We start from the raw sequence: 8,845 nt of genomic DNA on the forward strand, positions 1-8,845 counted from the left end.
TGTGTAACAGTACAAAAAAAGCCGACACAACGAAAGCCCACCTTGCCGGGCTCGCGACCAGGCCGACCGTCCAATACGATGCAAACGACACAACTCGGACCATTAGCACACCACTTTGTGTGAGGCACAGAAGGGTTTTTTGGTGTTTTTGCATCAGGCTGAGCTCGCGCACGCGCGCGGAACCACCGTCAGGACGGAAGACCAACCAAGTCGCGAGAACACGCTCGGGGTAAAGCTAGCGAAATACGACCTTTCTTTATTAGCCACCACCACCATCACCACCACCACCACCAACAATCGCTTTGTCTTGCTGGGCACATGGCCTCCCCACCACAGAGAGGTTGGTGCCGGGTTCAACTTAATTGTGTTTGCAACCGGTAACCGTCAAGGCAAGAAAAACCACTCACACAACAACAACCTACACCACGCGTGCGTGTGTCTGTCTGCGTGCGCGTTTCTTTGCTGAAATTTGCCAGAGAAATAGCGTCTTCAGCTAGCAGAACGGGACGCACTGAGCACACAAGATTTCGTGCACAAGACGCGGACACCCGCTCCGCTGCCTGAATAGGACCACTGAGAATCACAGGACGTCTCGGACTCACGCGAAAGAGTTTCAAGGACAAAGAGAAGGGCGCGGCCAAGGAAGAAAACACCGGGAGCTGCGCCGACACCCTCTCTCTGACTCGCCGTGTGCATGCCCGTCTTGTCACCAGCGACAGAAACGAGAGGAAACCCTGAAATAGCCTGAACACCAGCCTCTCTCTATACTGGGCCGACCCGGGGACTCCCACTACGGACGCGAGTCACCAAATCGGTCGTACGGGCCCACTGAGCGCACGACACAGGGGAATCTCGTTGCAAACACTGCGTGTGCATACGTTGCTCACAAAGCTCAATGGGGTCACAGGCCCTGACCCGCTCAGAGGCACCTGTGTGACAAGACAACAAATGGAACTCGCTGGAATGTTTCTGCTGTCTTGTCATTTTAGACGGACCCACTGAGCGCACAACACAGTGGAACTCTCTGACAAACACTGCTTGTGCGTTAGCCCCAGTAAACAACTCAGTGGGGTCACAGGCCCTGACCCGTTCAGAGGCACCTGTGTGACAAGACAACAAATGAAACTCGCTGGAATGTTTCTGCTGTCTTGTCATTTTAGACGGACCCACTGAGCGCACAACACAGTGGAATCTGACAAAACACTGCTTGTGCATTAGCCCCAGTAAACAACTCAGTGGGCTCACAGGCCCTGACCCGTTCAGAGGCACCTGTGTGACAAGACAACAAATGGAACTCGCTGGAATGTTTCTGCTGTCTTGTCATTTTAGACGGACCCACTGAGCGCACAACACAGTGGGATCTGACAAAACACTGCTTGTGCATTAGCCCCAGTAAACAACTCAGTGGGGTCACAGGCCCTGACCCGTTCAGAGGCACCTGTGTGACAAGACAACAAATGAAACTTTAAAGACGCTGGCATGTACGTCTTGTTTCTGCTGTCTTGGACGGGCCCACTGAGCGCACAACACAGGGGAACTTGGTGCAAACACTGCGTGTGCATAAGCCATAAAACACAAGCTCAGTGGGGTCACAGGCCCTGACCGGTTCAGAGGCACCTGTGTGACAGACAGCAAATGAAACTTAGACGCTGGAATTATTTATATGTTTCTGCTGTCTGTCTACGATTTCAGATTCACACTTAGAGTTTTTTGTCATTAAGTCATAAAAGCCACAAAACCATTTTAATATGACTTTCCAATACTCTTTGAAAGGTCTCTATATTGATAAAATGAGCCTTTTAGCAAAGTAACACTTTTCGGGCATTTTCAAAGTGCTCCCGCTGAGTGAATTTTGTTCTGAAAATCGTGTTCCCGAAAATCTCCGGGCACCCCGCCAACCCCCCCTGCCAGAAATGACAAGTGTCAAATCAGCGGGTCAAACGGCCACCTCTATCCGACCAGGAGCACCCAAATCCCCGCAAATGGCACTTTTTTTTTTCTTCATCGGGACTTCCGACTAGGTTAATGATTTCCCAAGCTGCAACTCATAAACTATGTCCTGAGACACTTGCCAGAAATGACACATGTCAATTTGGCGGTAGCAACTCACTTTCCCAAGCCGGAAAGCATCACCCGAGGCCGGCGTGAAGCGGCCGAATCTTTTCTCACCGGACTTCCGTGATTTGGTTAATCATGTCTCGAAATCAAAAAATGCACATGTCAATTTGCCGGGAGCAACTCACTTTCCCAGGCCGGGAAGCAACACCCGAGGCCCGCAAAAGGCGGCCGAATATTTTCTCATCGGACTTCCATATTTTGGGGGTTGGATTCTCTCCCGCATTCCAGCCCCCTGGCCACGGGTCGCTCATTCACTTTCAGCCCGGGCCTTGCCAATTTGGTTAATCAGTTAGCCATGCACCAGACTCGGCCTCGCCTTTTTCATTTATGGTTAATGATGTGCCCAGGCTGGGACTTAGTCTCTCCAGCAGCCAAAACTTTTCACTGGTTAATGAGGTGCCCAGCCCGGCACTTAGTCTCTCTCCCCAGCAAGCTTACTTGGTCGGCCGACATTTGGATCCATTTTCGGGGCTTAATCGGGTCGAATACGGTCCCTTACGCAAGGGGAGCCGAAGCCCCGGCCTCTGCCAGGCGTCAGGCTGCCGTTTTTTAAGCCCGACCAAAAACCCGAAAATTGGTTAAAAATGGAAATAAATTTCCACCCAAAAAGGGTTAAAAGTCGGTTGGACGGCAGCCCTGGTCGGTCTCTGCAGACCTGGAGGCCCTAGACAGTAATCTGGAAAACAGACAAAGTCTCGAGAAACCACCTCCTACCATTCTCCAGGTACCCCGCCAATCCCCCCTGCCAGAAATGACAAGTGTCAAATCAGCGGGACGGATTTGACTTTTGTGACCGACCGCTGGAACTTTTTTCGGCTACAGGCAGTCAAATTTTTCTCCTTCCGGACTTCCAGTACAATTTTGAACGGCCATATCTCCGCACTCCCGCGTCGGAGCCAAGCCGTTTTTACACCGTTAGACGCGGCTTCCCGTGCCCGTTCGAATGCCGCCCTGCTCGGCGGAAAAGGAGAATTTTTTTATTTTTCGGCCGATTTCGGGAAAAAAATTTCCCGCTCTGAACTCGGATTTTTCGGCTTTAATCGTTTCGTATACGGTCCCTTACGCAAGGGAGCCGAAGCCCCGGCCTCTGCCGGGCGTCAGGCTGCCGTTTTTAAGCCCGACCAAAAACCCGAAAATTGGTTAAAAATGGAAATAAATTTCCACCCAAAAAGGGTTAAAAGTCGGTTGGACGGCAGCCCGGGTCGGTCTCTGCAGACCTGGAGGCCCTAGACAGTAATCTGGAAAACAGACAAAGTCTCGAAAAACCACCTCCTACCATTCTCCAGGTACCCCGCCAATCCCCCCTGCCAGAAATGACAAGTGTCAAATCAGCGGGACGGATTTGACTTTTGTGACCGACCGCTGGAACTTTTTTCGGCTACAGGCAGTCAAATTTTTCTCCTTCCGGACTTCCTGTACAACTTTGAACGGCCATATCTCCGCACTCCCGCGTCGGAGCCAAGCCGTTTTTACACCGTTAGACGCGGCTTCCCGTGCCCGTTCGAATGCCACGCTGCTCGGCGGAAAAGGAGACATTTTTTTTTTCCGGCCGTTTTCGGGAAAAAATTTTCCCGCTCTGAACTCCGATTTTACGCCTTTAATCGATTCGGAGACGGTCGCTTACGCAAGGGAGGCGAAGCCCGGGCCTCTGCCGGGCGTCAGCCTGCCGTATGTAAGCCCGTCCGAAGCATGAGTTCCCACTTTTGGTTATCCAGTTGTCAATTTTAAAATTTCAGTTAATCAGTTGCCTGCTTGGTTAATCATTTGTCGCTCTGACATTTGGTTAACCAGTTGTCGATGTTCGAAATTCAGTTAGTGAGTTGCCTCTTTGAAATTTCAGTTAATGAGTTGGCCCTTTGGTTACTCATTTGTCCCTGTGTCTTTTGGTTACCCAGTTGTCGATGTTCGAAATTCAGTTAATGAGTTGCCTCCTTGGTTAATCATTTGTCGCTCTGGCTTTTGGTTAACCAGTTGTCGATGTTCAAAATTACAGTTAATGAGTTGCCTCTTTGAAATTTCAGTTAATGAGTTGGCCCTTTGGTTACTCATTTGTCCCTGTGTCTTTTGGTTAACCAGTTGTCGATGTTCGAAATTCAGTTAATGAGTTGCCTCCTTGGTTAATCATTTGTCGCTCTGACTCTTGGTTAACCAGTTGTCGATGTTCAAAATTTCAGTTAATGAGCTGCTCTTATGTTCTATGATTTCCTACCTTGACAACTCATTAACCAGTGTTTCAAACAATGCACCAGGCCATTTGACGACCCCAACTCGGTTCCACAAGCGGGAAAGCAGCACCCCAAGGCCCGGTAAGGGGGCCGAATACATTCCCATCGTGAATTCCGTCCCAAATGTGAATGACAAGTTTTCAGTTAATCAGTTGCCTGCTTGGTTACTCATTTGTCGCTCTGACATTTGGTTAACCAGTTGTCGATGTTCAAATTTCAGTTAATGAGTAGCCTCTTTGAAATTTCAGTTAATGAGTTGGCCCTTTGGTTACTCATTTGTCCCTGTGTCTTTTGGTTACCCAGTTGTCGATGTTCGAAATTCAGTTAATGAGTTGCCTCCTTGGTTAATCATTTGTCGCTCTGACTCTTGGTTAACCAGTTGTCGATGTTCGAAATTCAGTTAATGAGTTGCCTCCTTGGTTAATCATTTGTCGCTCTGACATTTGGTTAACCAGTTGTCGATGTTCGAAATTCAGTTAATGAGTTGCCTCCTTGGTTAATCATTTGTCGCTCTGGCTTTTGGTTAACCAGTTGTCGATGTTCAAAATTTCAGTTAATGAGTTGCCTCTTTGAAATTTCAGTTAATGAGTTGGCCCTTTGGTTACTCATTTGTCCCTGTGTCTTTTGGTTATCCAGTTGTCGATGTTCGAAATTCAGTTAATGAGTTGCCTCCTTGGTTAATCATTTGTCGCTCTGGCTTTTGGTTAACCAGTTGTCGATGTTCAAAATTTCAGTTAATGAGCTGCTCTTATGTTCTATGATTTCCTACCTTGACAACTCATTAACCAGTGTTTCAAACAATGCACCAGGCCATTTGACGACCCCAACTCGGTTCCACAAGCGGGAAAGCAGCACCCCAAGGCCCGGTAAGGGGGCCGAATACATTCCCATCGTGAATTCCGTCCCAAATGTGAATGACAAGTTTTCAGTTAATCAGTTGCCTGCTTGGTTAATCATTTGTCGCTCTGACATTTGGTTACCCAGTTGTCGATGTTCAAATTTCAGTTAATGAGTAGCCTCTTTGAAATTTCAGTTAATGAGTTGGCCCTTTGGTTACTCATTTGTCCCTGTGTCTTTTGGTTAATCAGTTGTCGATGTTCGAAATTCAGTTAATGAGTTGCCTCCTTGGTTAATCATTTGTCGCTCTGACTCTTGGTTACCCAGTTGTCGATGTTCGAAATTCAGTTAATGAGTTGCCTCCTTGGTTAATCATTTGTCGCTCTGACTCTTGGTTAACCAGTTGTCGATGTTCGAAATTCAGTTAATGAGTTGCCTCCTTGGTTAATCATTTGTCGCTCTGGCTTTTGGTTAACCAGTTGTCGATGTTCAAAATTTCAGTTAATGAGTTGCCTCTTTGAAATTTCAGTTAATGAGTTGGCCCTTTGGTTACTCATTTGTCCCTGTGTCTTTTGGTTGACCAGTTGTCGATGTTCGAAATTCAGTTAATGAGTTGCCTCCTTGGTTAATCATTTGTCGCTCTGACTCTTGGTTAACCAGTTGTCGATGTTCGAAATTCAGTTAATGAGTTGCCTCCTTGGTTAATCATTTGTCGCTCTGACATTTGGTTAACCAGTTGTCGATGTTCGAAATTCAGTTAATGAGTTGCCTCCTTGGTTAATCATTTGTCGCTCTGGCTTTTGGTTAACCAGTTGTCGATGTTCAAAATTTCAGTTACTGAGTTGCCTCTTTGAAATTTCAGTTAATGAGTTGGCCCTTTGGTTACTCATTTGTCCCTGTGTCTTTTGGTTAACCAGTTGTCGATGTTCGAAATTCAGTTAATGAGTTGCCTCCTTGGTTAATCATTTGTCGCTCTGACTCTTGGTTACCCAGTTGTCGATGTTCGAAATTCAGTTAATGAGTTGCCTCCTTGGTTAATCATTTGTCGCTCTGACTCTTGGTTAACCAGTTGTCGATGTTCGAAATTCAGTTACTGAGTTGCCTCCTTGGTTAATCATTTGTCGCTCTGGCTTTTGGTTAGCCAGTTGTCGATGTTCAAAATTACAGTTAATGAGTTGCCTCTTTGAAATTTCAGTTAATGAGTTGGCCCTTTGGTTACTCATTTGTCCCTGTGTCTTTTGGTTAACCAGTTGTCGATGTTCGAAATTCAGTTAATGAGTTGCCTCCTTGGTTAATCATTTGTCGCTCTGACTCTTGGTTAACCAGTTGTCGATGTTCGAAATTCAGTTAATGAGTTGCCTCCTTGGTTAATCATTTGTCGCTCTGGCTTTTGGTTAACCAGTTGTCGATGTTCAAAATTTCAGTTAATGAGTTGCCTCCTTGGTTAATCATTTGTCGCTCTGGCTTTTGGTTAACCAGTTGTCGATGTTCAAAATTTCAGTTAATGAGTTGCCTCTTTGAAATTTCAGTTAATGAGTTGGCCCTTTGGTTACTCATTTGTCCCTGTGTCTTTTGGTTATCCAGTTGTCGATGTTCGAAATTCAGTTAATGAGTTGCCTCCTTGGTTAATCATTTGTCGCTCTGGCTTTTGGTTAACCAGTTGTCGATGTTCAAAATTTCAGTTAATGAGCTGCTCTTATGTTCTATGATTTCCTACCTTGACAACTCATTAACCAGTGTTTCAAACAATGCACCAGGCCATTTGACGACCCCAACTCGGTTCCACAAGCGGGAAAGCAGCACCCCAAGGCCCGGTAAGGGGGCCGAATACATTCCCATCGTGAATTCCGTCCCAAATGTGAATGACAAGTTTTCAGTTAATCAGTTGCCTGCTTGGTTACTCATTTGTCGCTCTGACATTTGGTTAACCAGTTGTCGATGTTCAAAATTTCAGTTAATGAGTTGCCTCTTTGAAATTTCAGTTAATGAGTTGGCCCTTTGGTTACTCATTTGTCCCTGTGTCTTTTGGTTACCCAGTTGTCGATGTTCGAATTTCAGTTAATGAGTTGCCTCCTTGGTTAATCATTTGTCGCTCTGACATTTGGTTAACCAGTTGTCGATGTTCGAAATTCAGTTAATGAGTTGCCTCCTTGGTTAATCATTTGTCGCTCTGGCTTTTGGTTAACCAGTTGTCGATGTTCAAAATTCAGTTAATGAGTTGCCTCCTTGGTTAATCATTTGTCGCTCTGGCTTTTGGTTAACCAGTTGTCGATGTTCAAAATTTCAGTTAATGAGTTGCCTCTTTGAAATTTCAGTTAATGAGTTGGCCCTTTGGTTACTCATTTGTCCCTGTGTCTTTTGGTTAACCAGTTGTCGATGTTCGAAATTCAGTTAATGAGTTGCCTCCTTGGTTAATCATTTGTCGCTCTGACTCTTGGTTAACCAGTTGTCGATGTTCGAAATTCAGTTATTGAGTTGCCTCCTTGGTTAATCATTTGTCGCTCTGACTCTTGGTTAACCAGTTGTCGATGTTCGAAATTCAGTTAATGAGTTGCCTCCTTGGTTAATCATTTGTCGCTCTGGCTTTTGGTTAACCAGTTGTCGATGTTCAAAATTTCAGTTAATGAGTTGCCTCTTTGAAATTTCAGTTAATGAGTTGGCCCTTTGGTTACTCATTTGTCCCTGTGTCTTTTGGTTGACCAGTTGTCGATGTTCGAAATTCAGTTAATGAGTTGCCTCCTTGGTTAATCATTTGTCGCTCTGGCTTTTGGTTAACCAGTTGTCGATGTTCAAAATTTCAGTTAATGAGCTGCTCTTATGTTCTATGATTTCCTACCTTGACAACTCATTAACCAGTGTTTCAAACAATGCACCAGGCCATTTGACGACCCCAACTCGGTTCCACAAGCGGGAAAGCAGCACCCCCAAGCCCCGGTAAGGGGGCCGAATACATTCCCATCGTGAATTCCGTCCCAAATGTGAATGACAAGTTTTCAGTTAATCAGTTGCCTGCTTGGTTACTCATTTGTCGCTCTGACATTTGGTTAACCAGTTGTCGATGTTCAAATTTCAGTTAATGAGTAGCCTCTTTGAAATTTCAGTTAATGAGTTGGCCCTTTGGTTACTCATTTGTCCCTGTGTCTTTTGGTTAACCAGTTGTCGATGTTCGAAATTCAGTTATTGAGTTGCCTCCTTGGTTAATCATTTGTCGCTCTGACTCTTGGTTAACCAGTTGTCGATGTTCGAAATTCAGTTATTGAGTTGCCTCCTTGGTTAATCATTTGTCGCTCTGACATTTGGTTAACCAGTTGTCGATGTTCGAAATTCAGTTAATGAGTTGCCTCCTTGGTTAATCATTTGTCGCTCTGGCTTTTGGTTAACCAGTTGTCGATGTTCAAAATTTCAGTTACTGAGTTGCCTCTTTGAAATTTCAGTTAATGAGTTGGCCCTTTGGTTACTCATTTGTCCCTGTGTCTTTTGGTTAACCAGTTGTCGATGTTCGAAATTCAGTTAATGAGTTGCCTCCTTGGTTAATCATTTGTCGCTCTGACTCTTGGTTACCCAGTTGTCGATGTTCGAAATTCAGTTAATGAGTTGCCTCCTTGGTTAATCATTTGTCGCTCTGACTCTTGGTTAACCAGTTGTCGATGTTCGAAATTCAGTTA

Source organism: Somniosus microcephalus, unplaced genomic scaffold (assembly GCF_052327205.1).
Source record: "Somniosus microcephalus isolate GS21.2 unplaced genomic scaffold, FLI_Smic_1.0 scaffold1913, whole genome shotgun sequence".
Lineage (NCBI taxonomy): Eukaryota > Metazoa > Chordata > Chondrichthyes > Squaliformes > Somniosidae > Somniosus > Somniosus microcephalus.